Source organism: Saimiri boliviensis, chromosome 18 (assembly GCF_048565385.1).
Source record: "Saimiri boliviensis isolate mSaiBol1 chromosome 18, mSaiBol1.pri, whole genome shotgun sequence".
NCBI classification, from domain to species: domain Eukaryota; kingdom Metazoa; phylum Chordata; class Mammalia; order Primates; family Cebidae; genus Saimiri; species Saimiri boliviensis.
Window position 1 is genome coordinate 6,867,391 of NC_133466.1, and position 23,886 is coordinate 6,891,276.

At 46.9% G+C, this 23,886-nt stretch overlaps 1 protein-coding gene across 2 annotated transcripts in view; it reads left to right on the forward strand.

Annotated features, from left to right (window-relative positions):
• PSMG1 (proteasome assembly chaperone 1) overlaps positions 1 to 23,886 on the forward strand; it is a 107,660-nt gene that overhangs the window by 51,038 nt on the left and 32,736 nt on the right. For both annotated transcript variants that reach the window (XR_012514840.1, XR_012514839.1), the window contains one exon: positions 1,606 to 1,740. The gene's annotated coding sequence lies outside the window, so the exon portion shown is untranslated. The remainder of the gene's footprint in view (positions 1 to 1,605; positions 1,741 to 23,886) is intronic.

Consider the following 23,886-nt stretch of genomic DNA (forward strand, 5'->3'; position numbering starts at 1 on the left):
GACTCCGTCTCAAAACAAAAAAATAAAAACCGTTTTCTTATGTTGAACAGAAGTCAGCTTCCTTATGTCTTGTATCCAGTAGACCTAGTGTTTAGCTTTGCAGCAAAAAAAGTGACTTGTAACTCCTATTGCAAGCGACATTCTCATGGATCCATAAGAGCTTCCCTGTATATCCACGTCATCTCTGTTCCATACTAACGTGTCACCCCTCCCCTACCCCAGTGCCTGGCATTATCTGGACTGTCTTAAAAGGCTGTGCCCAGAAGGGAGGAGAATTATCCAAACAGACAGCATACGCAGCTGTGTTCCTAGAGGACTTTACTGTGTATTTTCCCTGCCTGTTAAACTGTAAGATTCTGAATGGAAGAGCCCTTTTCTGTCATCTGTCTTTTCTCTTGGATTCCAGTGCCAGGTAAAGTTGTTTTTATATATTGGATGAATAAAACATGTCATGGGCAATAATAATCATTCTCTTCAGTGGAGTGGTAAGTTGAAGCTAGTTTCTGAGAAAGGATTGTTGAATATTTGGAAATTTTGAGATCTGGTTGTTAAACGACTGAGAACTTCAAATTAGCCATGGTGGGAATATTTACACTTTGGAAATTGGCAGATGCTACAAATGAGGATTTTGTTTTTCCTCCCGCAGAGCTGGTTTGCCAGTACAGCACTGCCTTAAAATGAGAAGGCCTCCTACCATTCATTCCCGGAGAAAAATGACGTTGGCTCTCCCCTGCCCCTTGTTCAGAGAATAAAATCGAACTATGCTTTTTTTCCCTCAAGAAACATTTTTTTTCTCAAGAAAGAATAAAAAGTAACCCTGGGCTAAAGATGGGCAACTGGAAAAAATGATAATATTTCCAGGCACATTATCCTCCTCCTCCTCCTCCTTTTCTCAGGAAAGCTTTGGTTCGGCCAGAAAATCTGGCTTTGCAGACACTCCTCAGAATTTTACAAGACTTTGCAGACACTCCTCAGAATTTTAAACCATAGGTTTTACTGTCATTATTTTAGACACTTATTTGCTTTAAAGAAAGAGTGGAGCAAGAATGTGAAATTCTGTTAACATTCAGGTCTTTTTTTTTTTTTTTTTTAAAATAACTTGCCATTTGGGAAGGCGATAAAGAGTGTTAATCTCAATTGCTTGGCTGAACGTCTTAGCAAAGTTTTAACTCTGCCAATTCCAAGATTAGGTGCAGTGGTTCTCAAGGCATAATTTATTTTTGAAATATTCCTTGGGTTCTGAAATTTCAGCATGCCAATGCTAAACTATTCCTTGAGGGAGAACAACTCTCCCTTAAGAGTCTCCAAGGCCTAATGTTGCTGAGCATGACTGATAGGCAAAACATCGACAGCCTTAATTTTTTCTTTTCAAAACATGTTTAACTTCAGTAAACCTTAAGCCAAGCCTCTTGCAGATGGCAGACAGCTTAATTGCTGTGGTAACCTTGTCTGACGTTTTTTGGAAAACTTTGGGTGTTATAATAATCCGTTGAACCCAGAGAAAATAGATTTCAACCCACACAAAGACATGCATACGGCTCAGAATCTCGACTTGGCCACTGAGGTTTTGTCCAAGCGTGTTTCTTTCTTCCCTTCCCTTGCCAGGCTTTCCGGTGCAGCTTGCAAGTCCAGCATGTATTGTTTGGATAGCAAATCCAGAAGAGGCCCAGGATGAATGAATCAGCGTTACTGTTTCTTCCCCTACCCATCTGTCTTCCCGGCAAGTCTGAGACATGGATGGTAAGAACAGTTGACTGTATGTATGATCTTTATTTTTGTGTATGTCTATTTTTGGACCATTTTGAAAAGCTTTATTGATATATAGTTGATACACAAAAATTGTATATAATGTGTACATTTGGATGAGTTTGGACAGATGCATATGCCCAGGATGTCATCACCCCCATCAAGGTGCTAAGCATATCCATCACCTCCAAAAATCTCTTTGTGGTGTTGTGTGTGTGTGTGTGTGTGTGTGTGTGTGTGTGTGTGTGTTGAGAACATTTAACCTAAGGTTTTGTCCTTTTAATATACTGTAAAGTGTGCAATACAGTGCTGTGAGCTGTCGGTGCTATGTTGTATAGCAGGTCTCCAGAACATACTCACCTTGTATAACTGAAACTGTTACCTGTCGATGTCGATTTGTGCATTTGAGGCTTATGTCCTTTCTGATTTGTTTGCAAGATATCTTTCCATTTTCTGAATATGTCCTTTCTTGGATAGACAAATTTCCAAATCCTCCAGTTTGTGGCTCGCCTTTTCTTTCTCTTAATAGTTTATCTTTTAATGTATCTATTATATATCTCCAGTTAAGTCTTCTTTGATTTTTCTCAGCAATGTTTGAGTTGATTTAGGAGATTTTGCACATCTTTTATTAGATTTATTCCTATGCATTTGATAGTTTACTTATTTTTAAATTTCACAGATGCTTTGTGCCTCTAGGTTAATGCACATTGTCTATCCTTGGGGTGGCACCAGATGTGTATTGCAATCATATGTTAGCTGTGTATCTCAATAGCGCACCGGCTGTGTGTCTCGATAGCGCACTAGCTGGTGTCACAATAGCACACTGGCTGTGTGTCTCAACAGCGCACTGGCTGTGTGTCTCAATAGCACACTGGCTGTGTGTCTCAATAGCGCACTGGCTGTGTGTCTCAATAGCGCACTAGCTGGTGTCACAATAGCACACTGGCTGTGTGTCTCAATAGCGCACTGGCTGTGTGTCTCAATAGTGCACTGGCTGTGTATCACAATAGCGCACTGGCTGTGTGTCTCAGTAGCGCACTGGCTGTGTTGCAATAGTGCACTGGCTGTGTATCACAATTGCAATTGACATCTTCTATGATCGTGATCCATATGCCAGGAACCCATAGGCACATTTTCTTGGGCAATGCATTTTTTCTTTTTTCTTTTCTTTTTTTTTTTTTTTGAGATGGAGTTTCGCTCTTGTTACCCAGGCTGGAGCGCAATGGTGTGATCTCAGCTCACCGCAACCTCCGCCTCCTGGGTTCAAGCAGTTCTCCTTCCTTACCCTCCCGAGTAGCTGGGATTACAGGCGCGCTCCACCATGCTCAGCTAATTTTTTTGTATTTTTAGTAGAGATGGGGTTTCACCATGTTGACTAGGATGGTCTCGATCTCTTGACCTCGTGATCCATCTGCCTCAGCCTCCCAAAGTGCTGGGATTATAGGCATGAGCCACCGCGCCCGGTCTTGGCAGTGCATTTTTTCTTTCGTATCTCTGTCTAGTATATAGGATATTTTCTGAATGAATGATTTCTGGCTCAACACATAATTTGTAGTTTTGGGGATATGAGAAAAAATTCAGCATGAAAGCTGCAATTGATTCTTGCAATTAAGATCGCTGCCATCTTAATGGCATAGTTAAAAGTAAAACTCAGTGGAGTGTATCCTTGTTTATGTCAATGACCATGGGCTATGAAGTTGGATGACTTTTTCCTCAACTGTGTTTATAAACACTAGCAAACACACTGTAGCATGGAGAGTAGCTAGCTGAAACATGTTTGTACTTCAAATGGATTTATTTTCACCAGGTCCCCACACATGTGACACTACCTCCTGAAGAGTGCTCAGTTTAGACCAGAGCTTCTCAACTCCAAATGGACAGCAGCCACTAGAGAGCTCATGAGAATACACAGTCCTGGGCCTCTTACCCGGAGATGGACTGGTCAGTATTCAAGGGGCCAGTTAATCTGCTTTTAAAACATGTATCCCAAATGATCGTGAGGGAGGTAGTGTAGGGACTGCACACTGAACTCCTGGCATGATTATGGAAGCTCGGTTTTGTCTCATATCAGCTGTGTGAACTTGAGCACGTCACTCTACTTCACCAGGCTAGTTTCTAAATTTTAAAGAGGTGACAACAGAGTATGAGCTGAGTTGCCTTCAGCTGCAACTAACAAATGACCTAATTTCATCTGGCTTCGACAATAATGGGATTTTAATGGTCTTGGCAATTTAGGAGTCCTGATTTTAGAAGACTAGTAGATGTAAAAAAGGATGAGTTCGTGTCCTTTGCGGGGACATGGATGAATCTGGAAACCATCATTCTCAGCAAACTGACACAAGAACAGAAAATCAAACACCGCATGTTCTCACTCAGAGGCGGGTGTTGAACAATGAGAACACGTGGACACAGGGAGGGGAGCATCACACACTGGGGTCTGTTGGGGGGACTAGGGGAGGGACAGAGGGTGGTAGTGAGGTTGGGGAGGGATGACATGGGGAGAAATGCCAGATGTAGGTGATGGGGGACGGAGACAGCAAACCACATTGCCATGTATGTACCTATGCAACAATCCTGCACAGTCTGTACATGTGCCCCAGAACCTAAAGCACAATTAAAAAAATATATATATAAAAGAAGAATAGTAGATGTATTAATCAGCATGTGAGCAACCGAAGCATGGAGGCCTAACACCACGATGTATACCTGTTGCTCCCCGACAATCCGGTGCAGCCAGCTGGGGCCTCCTCCATTCCTGATGCAGAGGTGCACGTTCCTGCCCTCTCGTTTTCCTCATCCTGGCACCGGGCTACTAAGAGCATCATGGAAGGGGGAGAGAGGGAAGCATGCCAGCTCTTACCTGCCTTAGCCAAGAAGTGCCACGTGCCACTGTCATTTACAATTTAGTGGCCAGACCTAGTCATGTGGCTCCAATCTCACTGCAAGGACATCTAGCCTCCAGAACTGAGACAAGAACCCACCCAGTCTAGGGTACTTTGGTATGGCAGCCCTAGTGGCTTACGGCACACAGCAAGCACATGGACTATTCGATGAGCCCTAACTGCTGCTGCCAAGGTGAGCTTGAGGTGTTGTACCAGGCTCTGTTTCTCTGTGGTTCTTTTGCCTCTGCCCTGCCTACATCATGAATGGGCTTTGTCCTCAGGTTGGCTTCCCTCCGGGTTGAAAGAGGCTGTCCAAGGGCATTCAGCCTTCTCATCTTCCTATTACCACTTGGGGAGAGAGGTGGTGTTTCCTCCTCTGTCCAAACAGAGCTCTTGGGACTGACTTGGGACACACACTGTCTACCCTGCATGCAGTCAGGGTCCATCTTTGGTGCTAAGGGTAGCACCAACCTTGTAATTACAATGCAATGCTTGGAAAGGACCGGAATGGATGTGGGGAGGCTGTGACGACACCCACACCACACACCTGCATCCTCTAAAAAATCAGATCCTGCCAAAGCACTTGGCCAGTGGCTGGAAATTCATAAGGTCTCAATAAATATCAGTTGTGATGATGATTATTTAAGGAAAAATGTTCTTAGACACTCAAAGCAATATTGTTCTAAAGCCTGAATTGGCGAAGGTGATGCCAGCTGCTAGGACACGTAGTTCCCACATTTGGGATATTTTATTCTGAGAGGTGGGACTGAGAGAGCGGCTCAGGGACCCAGGGGCCCATGTCATTCATCCTGTGGTCCACAGTGGTGCCCTGGGCTCCCTTGCTTCCTGCTGGGTGGTGGAGGAAGGGAAGAGGGAGGCTTCTGTAGCAGCTTCTTATGGGCCAGCGTGGCTATGGCTTCCTTGATTTCACCCCCTTCCATCAAGAGGAGCCTACCCTCCACTGCCAGGGAGGCTGGGAGATGAAGTCCAGCCTGCGCCCAGGAAGTAGAGGGGCAGAGTTTGAGAACACAAGGGAGTAGAGAGACTCTCTCCTGACTCTGCAGACCTGGAGCTTCCAAAGCACCCCCTTCACTCATTCAGCAAGGGCTTAGTGAGTGAACGAGCAGAGGCCCGCCCTTGGGGAGCTCCCGTTCTCAGCCCACACCTGGTAGGGGCACCCCGAGGCAGCCGGGGCCTTGTTGGGCAGAGGCAGATCTCCCTGCTGCCTTGTACACCCCATGGGAAAGAAAAATCTATGGGGTGGTGGCGCCTGGTGGGCACAGGGGTAGGAGGAGCTGAGGAAAGAACCAGCTTGTGCCAAGAGGTAGAGATTGGACCTTTGACCAGACTTGGGCCCGATATTAGCAAGACAGCCCCCAAGAGCCCCCTGAAACCTCAGGCAGGGGAAGGCCGTGAATGGGGTTGTGCCTCAGTGGGCAGGGTGGGCTATGAGAGCTTTATTTCCTGAAATACTCTCAAGCATTTGTTCTTGTTCACAAGAACTGTCCCTGCGGAGATGGCGTCTTCCCCCAGGTATAGTGGCGGGTGCTGGTGACCTGCTTGCCTTCCCGCTGCCTTCTCCAGGAAAGGCAAAGACGAGGAGTCCCTTCGCAGAAAAGAAACTCTCCACACAGGAGCAGGAAAAGGGTCATTTGCATTCGGAAGCTTTGGCCGGAGAGCTGGGGAGAGTCCCAGTAAAAGACTTTAGCAAAAGCCACGTTGTAAAGTGTAGAGCCTTTCTGGGGTTCAGGGGCTCAGAGGTATCTTCCAGCACCAGGCTCCCTTCCTCTTTCTGCTTGGCCGCCTCTGTGGGATGGGTGCTTTTGAGGCGTATCTTCTGCTGGTTGAAAGAGAGCTGCTGCTGCTCCGTCCATCACCTCCAATTCACTCTACTCTGTGCCTGGGAGAGCAGGCTACCGGCTGGGATCTCCATGTCTCCCAGATATCTCTCTGGATGTGTTTAAAGGCTCTGAGCTCCAGCCCTCGAGGTGTGGGCTACAGGGGCTCAGGTTTTCATTTGCTCCTGCTCTCCGTTTTCCTGTCTTCATCTCCTGGACCAGGCAAGGCAGAGGCAGGCTGGGTTCGTAACATCCTTTGACCTTTCGGCCTGGGCCATTCCCATGGGAGGGAGTCCTCCTACCCCGGGGAAGAAGCTGGCTGAATTGACGTTTCTCTGCTTGTGCCCCATGTGCTAAGGAACTTAGAAAATCCTCCTTCTTGGGAACAAAGCCAGTGAGAACTGGCTTTCACAGGACAGTCATGCCGAGATGCAAACAGATTCCCACTTGACAGCCCCAGTTGAGGGAAGACTTTGTTGTTAAGTAACATAAGTGTGAGCGTGCGGAGGAGTGGCTGTCACGCAGGAGCACTCGACACACAGGTGCTGCTGTCACCACAATGATTAGTGAGATGATGGAGCTTCAGGTCAGAATCAGTCCTGTCCCGAGGCCTGGATGAGAAGGGCCTTGCCTTGGCCTCCCGTGGGTGCGGGAGTCTGTGGTTCAGAGGACATACCCCACCCTCACTTCCCTTCTAGACCATGCTCCTGGCACCTGGGACTCTGGAAGGCCCACTGAAATGGTCCAAAGACAGCCTCTTCCCAGGATCTGCCCTCCCAAGAGCAAACCTGCAGCTGGTTGTGCACTGTGAGGCCCAAGAGGTAGCCAAGGAGTGGCCAAGGGCTGGCAACAAAGTGGCCGTGGCCGTGTGTGTGGACAGTGCATGGAATTTGGCCACGTGAGCTGCACAGCCACAGGCGCCTGTTTCTTAGAAGGTGAGACAGAACTGGGCAGGGGGAGGAGAAGGGAGAGAGGACGGGCGGGACGCAGCCCGTGGACAGGGCCACCTCCTCCCAGACCATCGCATTCCAGCATTGTCCTGGGAGCCTAAGACCTCTAAATTCAAACCAGGGTTTCCAGGTTGTTAGAAGGTGTATTTATCAAGGCAGGTGGCTGGAACACAACTGAACAGCTCGTTAACTTGATTTATTACTTTTCAGTGTTTAGGCATGTGGTTTGTGAGCCTCCATTTTTATTCGTGCCTTGGGTCTCACCAGCGCTAGGATGGGCCTGAGCAGAATGGAGTGCGTAACCTGCTGATATAGCACCTTAACCATTGACGAAGCGGTTCTTATTTACATTATCTCGTTCCATTCCCCCACTTAACTTTCAAAACCACCACAAACTGGGGTATTACTGTTATTCCCAGCTGACAGTGTTGAATGTTCTGAAGCTAATATACCATGTAATTCAATCGTGTAGTTTAAATTTCTTTCCTAAAAGAAAAATGATCAAGCCACTGTATACGTAAAAGCCGGTGTTCACTCAAGGCTGGGATTTTTCTCCTGCAGCAGACCCGTCCTTGCTTGTCCTAAGTAACACAGAGTGGCTTTGTTTCCCCAGGAGGTATTTTCTCAAAGCGACCATTCTCCACGTGCCTCCAATGACCTTCTTTGAAAAATGTCACCTCCCAATAAATACCTGATGCTTGGCAAGAAAGCCACTACAGAGATATTCGAGCACTGTCCTTGTGCTCAGCACCGTGCCAGAATCTGCCAAAAACAGAAAATTATAGGGCATGATTTCTGCTTGCAGAGTAGTGAATAGAGCTAAGGAAATAAGAGTTAACAGTGAAGAAATACAGGAGGAGAATGCATATTTTAATGCTATGTTGTGTGGGAAGTCTAGAGCAGGGGTCGGCAAACTTTTTCTGTAAAGAGCCGGATTGTAAATATTTTAGGGTTTGAGGGACAAACGGGCTCTGTTGCAAGCTACTCAACTCTGCTGTTGTAGCTCAAAAGCAACCACGGATGGTACGTAAGTGAATGAGCGTGGCTGCTGCTGTGGGCTCCGTGTGTCCCTCTCAAATCCATGTGTTGAAGCCCTTCGAAAGGTAATTAGGTTTAAATGAGATCATGAGGGTGGATCCCCCCAAGGTGGATTAGTGACTTTGTAAGAGGATGAAGAGACCAGAGCTTTTTTTTTCATCACAGCAGGAAGGCGGCCACCTACAAACCCGGAATAGGGCCCTCACCAGAACTCCAGCCACGCTGGCACCCTAGACTCAAACTTCCAACCTTTAGCACTGTGAGAAATAAACATCTAAACATTTGTTAAGTCGCCCAGCTGATGGTAGTCTGTTATAGTAGCCTGAGCTGACAAAGACAGATATATTCCAGTGAAAATAAAGGGATGTTGAAATCTGAACTTTATATAATTTTCGTCTGTCACAAAGTTTTCTTTTTCTTTTTAAAATTTTCCAACCATTTAAAAATGTTGCAAGTGTTCTTAGCTTTCTGGCAATATAAAAGCACGTGGCAGGCTGAGGTTGGCCTTTGGGCTATCACTGTTGACCTGGGGTCTGCAGCAATGTCTCCTGAATTGGTCAGCAGAGCAAAATTACTCATGAGCTATTAATAAGCATCCGGAGAAAATAAGTCAGGGAATGGCTACGCACTCGGCATTTGGTTAGAGAGTCATAATGGGCAATAGCATATTAAAGGCTCTGAGGAGCCCCGCAGTAAGGAAACGTGTTCAACATGTGCACGTTGTTTATTGCAGCATTTCCCAAACTTGGTCATGAGAATCCTCCTGCTCTTCCGTCTTCCCTTCGTCTGCCCTCCCTCCCTCTTTTCTTTCTTTCTTTCTTTCTTTTCTTTCTTTTTCTTTCTCTTTCTTTCTTTCTTTTTCTTTCTCTTTCTTTCTTTTTCTTTGTCTTTCTTTCTTTTTCTTTCTCTTTCTTTCTTTCTTTTTCTTTCTCTTTCTTTCTTTTTTCTTCTGCCTTTCTCTTCTCTTCTATTTCTTTCTCTCTCTCTCTTTCCTTCCTTCTTTCTCCTTTTCTTCTTTCTTCCTTGCTTCCCAGCTTTTCCTTCTCCTCTGCCACAGGATAGGTATTTAATTATAGATTGGATACTCTGAAACAGCCCAGATTGGGAAACATCCAGATGTACTAAAGCTGTTGCTAACACAGTTTGGAAGTGGTGGGAAGAGTTTGAGCATGGTTTTTGCAAGAGCTGGAATTTAAATTTATACAACTTTCTTATGAGTTCAATTTCATTTAGAGAGAAGTGGTTTCTTTCCTTGACAAACGATCCTGCCCTCTTGAGGACACGTGTCCTCTGCTGTGCCCCTGGGGAGCTCCATCCTGGAATGGAAGGGATCTTTGGCAGAAGAGCTGCGGCTGACTTGGATTTTGGGGTCTGTAATATGCCAGTGTGGTCCAAAGACTCTTGATCCCCAGCACAGCTTGATCCTCCCCATCTCAGTCAATGGCCAGAAACAGGATTCACCCTCAATTCCTCTCTTGCCTTTATACCCACGTCCAATTCATCAGCGAACCTCTTGAACTCTACCTTCAAAACACATTCTGAACTAAGTAATTCTTACCACCTCCAGCCTAGTCCACCTGCCCCACAATAGTTACCTTTCCAGGCCTCAAGTGTTCCTAGACCAGAGGTCTTCAGAGTGTGGAGATACAGAGACCATTAAACCTTTCATTTGTATTTACTCATTCCCCATCCTTCTATCTGTTTAATAATGTGCACATTGTACATTTTCTAGGGCACATAATATATCATTAAAACAGAACATGTTTACAATTTATAACATAGAGTTGAAGAAGGAAGCTTCTCCTCTTCCCTTTGACGATTCACTGAGCTGAACTAATAACAGATAGATTAACAGGAGGAAAAACAGGCATATTTATTAACATGCATTAGCCTGGGAGTCATGCAAAATATGAGGATCAATGCAAGGCCAGGTGATTGAAGCTTTGATACCCTCATCATAACAGCGAGAGAAGTGGGGAGCTGCAGGCAATTTAAGAGATTAGTGATTTTTAGTGTGCCAGAATGGGCCTGAAGACCAGACAATGGTTTGCAAATTATTTTCTTTGGTTGCTGAATGAGATCAAAGGACAAACAACAACTTGTGGACAAGTGATAGGAAATGGAGAGGTGGAGCTGAACTGTGAGCAAAGGCCACCTTGCTGTGTGTGTTCAGTTTCTCAGGTAATCTCTCAGAGCTGCCTGGAGAAGAGACGGAAACTCTGGCTGGCTGTGGAGAGTCTGAGTCTCTTCTCTAGGGGTTACTCTTTCTTGTGGTTCGATAAGATTCCTATGGAGGGAGTTTAAGACAATTGAATTTCTTTTTGAGACGGAGTCTCACTCTGTCGCCCAAGCAGTGGGGGCACAATCTTGGCTCACTGAAACCTCCACCTTCTAGCTTCAAACAATTCTCCTGTCTTACTGTCCCAAGTAGCTGGGATTTCAGGCATGTGCCACCACACCTGGCTAATTTTTGTGTTTTCAGCAGAGACAGGTTTTGCCATGTTGGCCAGACTGGTCTTGAACTCCTGACCTCAAGTGATCCATCCGCCTCGGCCTTCCAAAGTGCTGGGATTTCAGGTTTGAGCCACTGCACCCTGCTGACAATTGAATTTCTTTTAGCAAGAAGTTTCCTCAATCAAATAAGAAACTTCCAGAGAGAACCCCTCCCTGCATTTAGTGGTTGTGGAGAGAAACAAGAGAAGGTTAGAAAGTCCATGGTTCTGAGGCAGCTTTTGAGGCTTTCCAATTTCCTTTAATTAAGGTATGCACATCATTTTTTAAGGACCACAGTTTGGCATATTGTCTTCTGAGCCCCAATAGTAATGTGCGTGTGTGTGTGTTTGTGTGTGTGTAGAAGGAGGTGTGGAGAATTTGGGTTATTTTTGCAAACATTTTGTTATGCACACATAGAATAAAAGCCAATCCTTCTCCTGAGAATAGCTAGAAAAAAAGAAAATATTAAAAACATCTGAAGGCACAAGACAGTTCACAAGGCAGTGAAGAATTTTAGGGACAAGATCTGGGAGAGAAATAAAATACAGAAAGGTGAGCCAGCACTTGTGATCACTCTTCCCTAGGTACCCTTTTTCCAGAAGAGGTGGCTGAGAGAGTGAGAAGCTAATAGAGCTATTGACAGACAGCAGGGATAGGAGAACAGACATTGGCATGAAGAGTCTGCAAGGAACTTGAGACCTGGAGTCTAGTCTCCTACAACTATCTCAGTATTTGGGTTGGGAAAACCACATAAGGGTACAGCCTGGGAGTAAAGATTGACCTGAAATAGTCTGGCCTTTGTAATAAATTAAGCCCAGCTTTGAATTCGTTCAATCCCAGATTGGATTAAGGAGGTTAGGGATTGTTAGGGCTCATAGATTCCAGACAGAAGACAATGTAATTTATCTCTGGAAAAAGGTAACGTTTTTCTAGATCTCTATGTGTTTCATATATGATGTCTGGCACTCAACAAAATAACCTGGTGCATGAGGAGATAAGACAAATGTTGAGAGAGAGACATAGGTTTAAATTAGTGGATTTAAAATAACCATGCTTAACATGGTCAAGGAAATAAATACAAGTTGGGGATTCTGGCGGAGAACTAGAAACTATAAAAGAGAATCAAAAGAAAATTTTAGAAATGAAAAAAATACCGAATTCAGGTCCCAAGGTTTAATGCAGATTAGACACAGCTGAGGAGAAAATTAGTGAACTGGAATAAGAAAAATATCTAGGAGAAGCATAGAATGAAGAAATCAGAAAAGAGCCAGAGACATAAGGATGCAAATAAAAGGTCTAACAAGGAGAAGAAGGGAGAAAATGAGAGCGGTAGTATCTGAAGAGATAATGATGAAAAATTTTCCAAAACAGATGACAGGCTTTAAACAACATATTCCAAAAGGATTTTGAACCTAAGCAAGACAGATATGAGGAAAACCACACTTAAGTGCATTATACAAAAGCTGCTACCCACCAGAGACAGAGGGAAAACCACATTAAAAAAAGATCAAATCCAATTTCCTGAGAATGGCTGGCAAAAACTACATGACCCGGCCCTATGTTTTTAGCTTCATTTCTTACCACCTGCTACCTTGTTTCTTTAACCTTCTTTATTGGATGCTTCTTGAACACAACAAACTTATTTTGTGGTCAGGACTGCTGTTCCCTTTAGAAAAATCTTCCCAGATATTTATTTGGTTTCCTCCCTCACTTCATTCAGATCTCTGCCCAAATTCAGGGTCCTCAGAGAGGTTTCTCTGCTGACTTTCAATCTGACCCTGGCTCTGTCTGTCTTTTTCCATGGCATGATTTTTCTTCACTACCTGCTGTGATATTCCATGTGTATTTGAGCAGTGGTCCCCAGCCTTTTTGGCACCGGAGAGCAGCTTTGTGGAAAACAATTTTTTTCCACAGTGTGAGGGATGGTTTTGGGATGATTCAAGTGCATTACATTTATTTTGCCCTTTATGTCTATTATTATTAAATTGTAATATATAATAAAATAATTACACAACTCACCATAATGTAGAGTCAGTGGGAGCCCTGAGCTTGTTTTCCTGCAACCGGCTGCTGCTATCTGGGAGTGATGGAGACAGGGACACCAGAAGTGTTCTACTGCTTATGTCCAGTCTACTGTGTGATCTCGTATTAGTTGCTGTCACTGCAGAAAACCGTGCTTCACAAAGACAGGATGTTGGAAATGGAAGCAGGCTTTCCAGTGTTTTTGTGGCAACCTCAGGATATTTCGCCTTGACTTTAATCCAGAACATATGGAGATATGACGTTTTCTCAGACATGCTTTTAAGGCCACCAAATGCAGATGTACAATTGAAGTGCATCGGCTCACTTGCCACCATGAAGACTGCAGCTTAACCGTCACTTGCTGCTCACTGAGAAGGTTTTGATAGGAGTCCGTGAGCAGTTGGCTTGTTATGGTCTCCGTGCAGTCAAACTTCTTGGCTAACAGGAATCTGTATTTGCGGCTGCTCCCCAGAGCAAGTATCAGTGCCTCAGCTCCACATCAGATCATCAGGCATCAGATTCTCATACTCTGTGCAATCTAGATCCCCTGCATGCACAGGTCGCAATAGGGTTGGCGCTCCTGGGAGAATCTGATGCCGCTGATCTGACAGGAGGCGGGGCTTACGCAGTAATGTCCGCTCACCTGCTGCTCACCTCCTCCTGTGTGGGCCAATTCCTAACAGGCCACAGACCAGTACTAGGCTGTGGCCCGGGGGTGGGGACTCCTGTATTTATGTATGATTTGGTCTGTGTCACTAGCATGTGAGCTCCATGAGGGTAGGGATTTCGTGGAGGCCACGACTGTATTCCGAGCACTTAGTATAGTACTAGGCAAAGATAAGCCCCAATAAATCTTGCTGGATGCATTAATGAACAAAAGAATGAAAGAGGGAAAGCTTGGCCCTTGGCAGGCAAAAGAATTATGTGTCATCCTGCACACTGAGACAGGGCACTTCCTTCCGATGGATCCATCGAGGGGCAGACACAGCCCCAGGTTACCAAGGAAGGCAGTTCTTTGCATGTGGTGGAAGATGTGTTGCCTCCCCTCCTTATAAAAGCAAAAACGTGTAATGGCAAATTCTGAGGGCCTCTGAGAAAGTCAGGCACCTTTCCAGGAAGCCACCATTTGCTCTGGCTGGGATTACATGTTTTGTGAATTTTGAGTCTAACTCTGAAAAATTTATCATAGCCAATTAATCTGTTTAAAAATCCTAGTCAATGCAATAGAGATTTTTTCTAAGATAATTGAGATGAAACCTAAAAGAGACTGATAAAAAATTTTTAAAGCCGTTTTATTTACTGAGCAGTAAAAGATGAAGCCATCTGTTACCATAATGATAGTCTTTGGGGAAAAGCCATAAAGACGCCAAGAACAAGTAAATATGCCCGTAAAATGTCCACCAAGATCCTGCAAAGCTGTTCTTTCATTCCCGTTTTCTCTTTTAGCTACCCTTGGGTAACCTAGGGGTAGATGACTATTTGCTGGTGTTGTTTGATAAGTTCAGAGGTTAAGCGGCACTCAGGGTTCATGGTGCTAATATCTGATTTGTTAGATGAGAGTTTCCTGGAGACAGAGAGAGGAGGCCTTGGGTGCTGGGGCCACATTTCCTCTTGGGATGACTTTTGACCCTGTCCTTTTCCTAGGGGTAACTGACACACAAAGCCTTCCTGTTTAGGGCCGGGTCAGTTTTCACCAAGCATCATTATGCAGGGCTGCTGCTGGAAACCCCGAGGACAGTCTGGGTGAATGTGTGCTGTGCCGGCCTCTGGCCAGTGACTCTAGTCTCTGTCACGCACCAGCATGGACGGACTTCTGAGAACCCAAGGTGGGAACCGTCATGTGAGGACGTTATCACATGGATCGAGAGTTAGGCTTTGTAGAGAACGCATGCCAAACGGGGACTTAGAAATTCTGCGCCATGCTGTGCCCATGCTGGCCGCCGGGCTGCCCCTCCCTGAGACTCTCTCTTTCTCGCCGTAGGACTGCTCAGTCTGTTGCCCTGCCTCTTCTCATCTTCCCTGCAGGTTGCAGATGGAGACGGTTTTGTGCTGAGGATCATTTTCACTTTGCAAATCAGTGTGCAGGAGATGGGATGGAAGCATAATGTCAGAGACACCTGAGTTCCTGCGCCCTGGCTTAGTGAATGCGGAAGATCTCCAGACAGCGTTATAGTCGATTTTCACCCCAGTTACTCAGGGGCCATCCTGGAGTGGTTAGTGAGGACGCTGTAATTAGGAGGAAAGATTGCCGGGTGTCCCTGATGGTTCTGTTCCCAGGTGAAGTGACCTGCTGGCCCTAGTGGAAAAGGGCTGACACTTCTGCTTCTGATGAAAAACAGATGCAAATGAGACGCCGTGATGGCAGGAACGCTCGTTAACAGGAAGGGCTCTGCAAGGGAGGGCGTCAAGGGCAAAAGGCAGGCTTTATTGGTTTTGTTTGTCAATGAAGGCGATTCCTTCATCGACCCTTTGAAATGCTGACAATGACCTGCAGTTCGGGTTGGAGAAATCACACCAGCAATCTCTGCGTGTGTGAGACGTCCTTACCCCGTGGATGAAGAGCAACATCAGAGGGGTTGACTTTGTGGACGGGGCTGACTTTGCTTTGAAAGGAGTGTCTAATGGTGGCTGTTGCAATGTGGGTTGAGTGTGGACTTGGGACCACCACTGCCACCAGTGGCTCTGGCTTTTTGACCGCAAAGGCATGCGGCCCCCAGGCCGGCCCAGGCTACCGTTGCCATCGGGGAAAGCACACCAGCACTCTCACTGCTTACGATGTGAACCTTCTAAGTCTTTCTCAGTTTCCCTCAATGTTTGCTTCCACTTCGTTGCCCAGCTGTGCTTCTCTCACTTCCCTAATATCTTGTTAAGGCCAAAGGAAAAGGAACAAATTGTTTTTTTGCCAAAGGTCATCTTCTGAAAAAGCACATGTGACTTTCAAAGGCAGCAGGAGTCCTGGCCTTGGCGGAGGAATAAACCGATCAGATGAACTTTGAGTTGAAAGAGACAGGGCAGAGGAAACAGATTCCAGAGAGGCCTTGGGATGTGGGACAGGCCTGGGCGCCGGGGAGGCAGCACAGAGGAGACGGGAGGGAGGGGGTCAGCAGGAGGGCCCCACGCAGGCCAGGGGCAGGGAGGCTGTGGGGAGGAAGAGGCTGAAGTTAGGAAGTGGGAGAAAGAACCCACCCTGGCAGACTTCGGTTGTCTTGGTGTGTGACATGATGACATCACTGTCCCTTTTTCTAGTTGCGGCAGGGAGGGAATGAACTGGTCCTTGACAGTGGGTTCCCCACTCTGCTTGGAGCATGACATTCTCGGGCCAATACTTATCCTGACTTTTAAACAATTCCTTTTCACAGCGCAGGGCCTCCACAGGGAGGGCGGTGCAGCACCATGGCTTGCAAACAGGCTCGGAGGACACGGGCTCCCAGCACCACCGGGGGCTCACCCTGGCTGGGACTCACCCCCTTAGCCTGGCACCTGCAGCCTGAGGTCTGCCCACGATCTCCTGTGCTTCCTGTCCTGCTCCCTCCTCCATGGTTCCCATGCTCCAGCGACGAGGCCCTGAGGCTTTCTGGACACACCTGTCCCTCCTGTGCTGCCCCCTCCATGTGGAACGCCTGTTACCTGGAGGGATAATGGCTTTTGTGGTGGGATTGTCTTCCAGACGTACCAGAATCCAAAAACAAAGTTCATTTTCAAAGAACAGTAGGTAAAGGCTGTGTCAAAAAGAAGTACCTGGGAGTTTCAGCTGTCACATCAGAAACAGCAGATGACCCATACCCTGGCTGGTGAGACTTGGGTGGGCTTGGCTGCTGGCCGGACCTCTCTGCCCCCCAGCACGGTGTCTACTTGCCAGAAGCCTGGAGAGGTGGCCAAAGACTTCAAGTCAGCTGCGTCTCCTCACCTGTGGGCCGCACGCCCCTCAAGTTTCTTCCTCTGGGGGGAAGGATGAAAAGGCCTGTTTATCAACATTGATTGAACTGTTTGCCTATTTCCATTGACTGAATCATACTTTCCTTGGCTGATATTAGCTCACGGTGTTTATCTGGGCTTCAAATCCTTTGCAGTTTAATATTCAATGTCACAATTTCTCCGTGGGCGCTTTTCACCATATGGCTCTTGAACCTCTCATTTTCTCGGCTGTCCTTCCCTGTGGATGGTTCTGTGCATTAAATTCCCTCCCCTCTGAAGTTTGTGCTGTAATTCAAGGGGACACATTTTTGTTGGCAGTGAGATTTTGAGGGCTGCAGTGAGATTTTGAGGGTTCCAGACAAGCTCCAAGGGATTCGTGTGTGGTTTTGCTGCTTGGAAAAGACAGTGACTTCTCTGGCGACCACGGTCTGCGGTTACCCCTTCGCAGTTGGTTCCAACCTCAACACCCTCAGATCTGGCCAATAAGAACTTTCAGGGTGACTTTTTCAGGACAGCAGGTCCCCTCCAATAGCACACTATCTCGGCTGGTGTGTGTGTTTGGCTCTTGGGCAGTGACCAGGCCTTGGGAAGCATCTGCTTTTGGGTGGGCCGCCTCCAGCCTTTGCCTGGGCCGAGCTTAGTCCTCAGCATGGGTGCAACCAATAGTTAGAGCCCCGAGCTGGGCCAGAAAGCATGGGCAGTGCTTTATATGCATTTATCTCCATAATCTCAGCAGCCCAGATAAGAAAACAGGAAACACTCAGGAACGGGTGGGTCCGCCTGGCTCCCAGGACTTCCTTCACCCTTAACCCCTTCGCTTGCCCGCTGCTGCCCCTCATTCTGCCTGTTACTGTATCACACAAGTGTCCTGAGTTCAAAACTCATGTCCTGAGTTCATATACTGGTTTTTTTGTTTTGTTTTGTTTTGTTTTTTTTGACGGAGTCCTGCTCTGTCACCCAGGCTGGAGTGCAGTGGTGCAATCTCAGCTCACTGCAACCTCCGCCTCCCTGATTCAAGTGATCTCCTGCCTCAGCCTCCCGAGGAGCTGGGATTACAGGCACAAGTCACCACACCCAGCTAGTTTTTGTATTTTTAGTAGATATGGGGTTTCACCATGTTGGTCAGGATGGTCTTGATCTTCTGACCTTGTGATCCACCCACCTCGGCCTCCTAAAGTGCTGGGATTACAGGCGTGGCGACGGCGCCTGGCCATACTGTTGGTTTTTAAAGAGACGGACACCAAGGAAAATAGCAGGGGAAAATCACCTGCCAGAGAAGCTATGGTGGTCAAAGTAGAACGTTCCCAGCTTTGGGGATGAAAAGAAGACTCGGGGGACATGGGAATCGTTAGCACGAAATGTGCCTCTTCTAACAGAGAGCAGGGGGCTTGGCAAGATGTCCAAAGGGGACAGATTTTAAAATGCAGTTACTTTAAGCTCCTAAAGACTCGGTGAGGAGGGATTAGAGCTTGGCGTCATTCTTGAAAAAGAAGGTAACTGACACTAGGAGGCTCATTTGTGGTTCTGGGTGAAATTGCGGTCTACTCCCTCGTAGGTTGTGTGGTCATGGAGTGTGGAATTCCATCGGCCGAGGCTCCCTGGGACACTCCTGTCTTTTTTTTTTTTTTTTAAATTTTATTTTTTTTTATTGCATTTTAGGTTTGGGGGTACATGTGATGAACATGCAAGATTGTTGCATAGGTACACACATGGCAGTGTGCTTTGCTGCCTTCCGTCTCCTCACCTGTATCTGTCATTTCTCCCCATGCTATCTCTTCCCACCTCCCTACCCCCTGCCCCTCCCCCATTTCCCCCCAACGGACCCCAGTGTGTAGTGCTCCCCTCCCTGTGTCCATGTGTTCTCATTGTTCAACACCCGCCTATGAGCGAGAATATACGGTGTTTGATTTTCTGCTCTTGTGTCAGTTTGCTGAGAATGATGGTTTCCAGGTTCATCCATGTCCCTACAAAGGACGTGAACTCATCGTTTTTGATGGCTGCGTAATATTCCATGGTGTACATGTACCACATTTTCCCTATCCAGTCTATCATCGTTGGGTAATCTGCACCCGCTCTGTGACTGTGTATGGGACATTCCTGCCTTCTCTGCACCCGCACTGTGACTGTGTATGGGACATTCCTGCCTTCTCTGCACCCACACTGTGACTGTGTATGGGACATTCCTGCCTTCTCTGCACCCGCACTGTGACTGTGTATACAGCCCTTGCACTTGTTCTGTTTGCATATCTAGGCCTGGAAACAAACCTGTGTCATCATTTGCATCTGATGACATTGCTTTTTTTTTTTTTTTTTTTTTGCTAAATATGCTTTTGCTGATCTAGTTTTGAATCATACTGAGATGTAAACTAATAGGTTAGATGTGGTCCTCTTCATAGGCAGAATTCATCAGTCACACCCAAGCCTTCGGAAGGTTTGAAGTCCTACTGGGGGCAGAGAAAGCACAGGGCTGTGATGGTAGCTCTGACTGCTCATCAGTTTGCTCCATCACAGGCTGATGGGGACTTGGATGCCCTCCTCCTGGCATTGACTAGTGACTTTGTGTTCTTCATTTTCCCCTGTCCTTGGGATAAGCCTTTGGATTGCTGCCAGGTGACAAAGCCCTGAAGCGACCTCTGTCCTCTTCCTTGTCTCTGCTATGTACCGCCTGGCTCATTGGCATGTCTTTAGAGACTTGCCTTGCCCTCATTCTGGGGACACGTTGGACAATAATTCAGGAGCAGCAGTGACACACCATGGCTTCCCAAATCTCATGGCAGGTGCATGTCATCACCCAATGGAGCCAGCCTCTTATTCTTCACTTTTCATTTACTCATACTTGAACTGACGCACTTCTAATACCAGGAAAAGGGGAACTCGTGATCCTTGGTATCCCCAAAGAGGAAGCGAAACAAATGAACACAACAATTCCATTCAAGAAAAGAACAGACACGTCTTCGAGAAATATGACTTGTGCCCACAGTTAGCCTTCTAAAATGAGAACAGCACTCTACCGGAACCTGGGAGAAATATTTTTTTTAAAGAACGAAATGGGGAAATAAGGAGTTATCTGGGTTCCTTGGGGGTTGGGTTTGCCTTATACTTTGGGTTTGAAGATGACTCCCCAACAAACGGATTCTCCATGCATGAGCTGTGGCCTGCGATTGGATGGCCCACTTGCTAACAGGCTTTAAAGAGAAGCTGGGAGAAGTTAATTTATGAGTGGTGTGCCTTGTACGTGACTTCAGATGAGGTCGCAGCCTTGCTTACTCAGTTTAAACTAAGGCAGGCAACCTGCCATTTTTATTCCTCTTGGCTCCTTCCAAAATGGTTTTGTCCTTTCCACCAGCCTCCTCGCCAGGAGAGGGCTCCTCCCAGCTAGGGAAATGGGGCTTCTACCTGGGCTAGGCCACGTGGGGAATGAGAAGGGATATCCCTTCCTTCTCTCTATATGGGCAGCTTCTTCCTCTCCTGATTGGTCCTGAGGCTTTTCTTGGTGTTGCTGGGAAAGGGGGCAGGTTCATTTGGTGGCAGATGTGGGGAGAAGGCAGTAGCTGCACCTGCTGGGAGCCCCAACTCACTGAGGCTCCGTCTTGCCTCACCTGGAGCTGGCTGCGGAGGATGGACACAGGGGAAATCTCTGCAAAAGACACCGACCACTTGGAGCCACTGTCCAGTCACCATCATTTCACAGTGACTATTTATTTTTTGAGTTACGCTTTTGTTGCCCTGACTGGAGTGCAGTGGTGTGATCTCGGCTCACCACAACCTCTGCCTCCTGGGTTCAAGCGATTCTGCCACAGCTTCCTGAGTAGCTGGGATTAGAGGCACGTGCCACTACACCCAGCTAATTTTGTATTTTTAGTAGAGACGGGGTTTCTCCATGTTTGTCTGGCTGGTCTCGAACTCCCGACCTTGGGCGATTTGCCAGCCTCAGCCTCCCAAAGTGCTAGGATTACAGGTGTGAGCCGCCCACCCTGGTCCATCGTGACTGTTTTATAGAAGCTGTTACTGAAGATGTGTCTCTGCAGCCCGACAGCCCCGAGCTGACTGCGGTCTCGCCCTGGGCCTGTGTGTGCGTGTGTTCAGCCAGGCCCACGGAGGATGCGAAGGCAGCCAGGAGGGGACGACGCGCTGTCCAGCCTCTTGCTCTGCTCCTGGATGGGTTGTTTTTAACCACGGACAAATTCAAGGGTCCTTGTGCCTGGGTGGGAACAAACTGCAGCTTCCTTTTCTGTAACTGTAACTCGCAACGGAATTTAGCATCTCCTTCCACTGTGGGGCGAGCATCAGAGCACGTGGTCATGACAGAAACCCCGGACACCTGCACACGGTGTTACAGCGATCCAGAAATACTGCTTCTGCTCATGGTGCTTCCAAGTGCCCAGTTCACTAGACCTGCTGCCCATTCTTGCAGTTTAAGATGTTGAAGTAGCCCATCTATTCTTCTAACAGAAGCGTAACAACCGTCTTGATGATTCTGTTTTAGTATCATTGGTTTCCTTCAGAACTCTCCCCACCTCGTGTTTTCTTTAATGCATTTAAAAGCATTCTTCTGAGAAGGAGTTGATAGATTGCCACACAGTCATAAAAGATTAGGGGAGTTTTTTTTGGCTTTTTTTTAAACGCTGTATTTTTAATTTTTTTAGATGGGGCCTCACTGTGTTGCCCAGGCTGGAGTGCAGTGGCACAATCATAGCTCGCTGCAGCCTTGACCTCCTGGGCTCAAGTGATCCTCCCGTCTCAGCCTCCCAAGTAGTTGGGACCATAGATGCTTGCCACTCTGTCTAGCTAACTTTTTGTTGTCATTTTGTAGAGATGGGGTCTTGATATGTTGCCCAGGTGGGTCTCAAACTCCTGACCCCAAGAGATCCTCCTGCCTCAGCCTCTCAAATAACAGGATGATAGGCAGGAGCCAATACACCTTGCTTAACTTTAAATAAAGTGATTTTGATTTCAAAATTTGTTTGCTCATCATAGGAAATACAGATCAATTAAAAGGTAAAACACCCACATTACTCTCTGCACTCAAACGCACTGCAAAGGATTTGGGGTAGATCTTTCCTTTCTTGAAGGGGCCCTAGTATGCATAGCGTTTGTCACCAACTTCTTATGAACCTCTTCGCATGTTAAAGAGTTTCTGCTCTACTATTCCTTCAAAATGACCTGCTTTTTCAAGGCGTGGAGTTAGTGTTCATCTCCAATGTATATGTCTAACCTCTTGCTATTTATACAGTGATCTTTATGAAGAGATTTATTTTGTATTCCTGAGTCATTATTTATTAAGCCTGAGAAGATTTATCTTTTAATCTATAAATCAGGCTTTTGTTTCTTACTGGCAATACTGTGAGACATAGAAATTAAAAAATCAAAATTGAACCTTCAGAGTAATCAGCTGGGGTAGTTGCTCATTCATGAAATCACTCTACTGACACTTAGGAACCAGCCGGATGCCAGGGAACTGCTCTGCCTTCCCCTCCATGCGGCCAGGGGGTTAGGAGGTGGAGCAGCACAGTGGGGAGTGGTCAGTGCCCAGGGGCTGGGCCTGAGAGAGAGGAAGGGACAGGGGAGTGTGACTGTCTGAGTTGGGCTGTTTTTGAATTCATGAATCAACTTCCTAAAAAGGCGGGGTGCAGAGAATGTTGTGCTGACTATAGAAAGTTCTAGACTCCAGGGGGCTTGGTCCTGGCTCTAATTAGTGCTAAGACCTTGGGTACAACATTGTCATGGGTGACCTTTAACTGAGCAGTTACTTGGTGACAGCCGTGCCTGTGTGTTGGGTCCACTGCTTCATTTTGTCTTCCCTACAGCCTGAGAGGCTGGAGGTGTTACTGCTGTTTTGCAGAGACGAAGCTGAGGCAGGGAGCATGGAAATTTCTGCAGCGACATGGTCTCAGCTCACTGCAGCCTCCAGCCCCTGGGTTCAAGCAATTCTCCTGCCTCAGACTCTGGAGTAGCTGGGACTACAGGCGTGTGCCACTATGCTCGGCTAAGTTTTGTGTTCTTACTAGAGATGGTGTTTCATCATGTTGGCTAGGCTGGTCTTGAACTCCTGACCTCAGGTGATCTACGCACCTTGGCCTCCCAAAGTGCTGGGATTACAGGTGTGAGCTACCATGGCCTGCCAAGCAAGACGTTTCTGAGCCTGAGATTTTCTTGTAAAATGGAGAGATTCTTCCTTTACTTATTTTACCTGTGTGTTTTGAGGATTAAATTAGCTACTCTGGGTAAACATACTGAAAAACAGCCTATCTCATTATAGATGATGGGAAGTATTGTTCTTATTAAAGGAAAGGAAAGCTAGTTCCTGTTGGAAGTGAAAGCATCTTTTCTTGATAGAAACGCACTGCTCCACTCCCAGGTTGCTGACAGAAGGTGCGCCTTCTGGAGGTTTTCGTGCCCCAGATGTTCACTGAGGACCCCAGCTGTGGCCTTGGGGGCTCCCCCTTCCTTTTACCCTCTACCTGGGACTAAATAGCCCTGAGACAACCCAAGAGACATCCAAAGCCCTCTGCTGTAGGCCCGAGAGTGGCGAAACAGTGAGCGTCGCTGGCTCTAGACTGCCTGCTCAGAGGGAGCATGTCCCAGCCTGGAAGGCCTCTGCATCTATGGGCAGCCACCTGGAACCAGGGGCCCTGGAGCGCTGTGACCCGGGAGAGGCCAGGCTGGATTCTGGCTCTGACATTTCCCGTATATGTGAGTTCGGATGGGCCATTTCACCTTTTATAGTTGTATTTTCCTCATTTGCAAACAGGGAATAATAATAAAACAACAACCTCTTTTTTTTATTTTTCAGAGATGGGGTCCTGTTTTGTTGCCCAGGCTGCTGGAGTGCAGTGGCACAATCACAGCTCACTGCAGCCTCGAACTTGTGGGCTCAGGCGATCCTCCCACCTCAGCCTCCTGAGTAGCTGGGACTACAGACATGTGTCATCATGTCTGGCTGTTAATTTTTTTCAGAGATTGGGTCTCACTACGTACTCCAGGCTGGTCTCAAACTCCTGC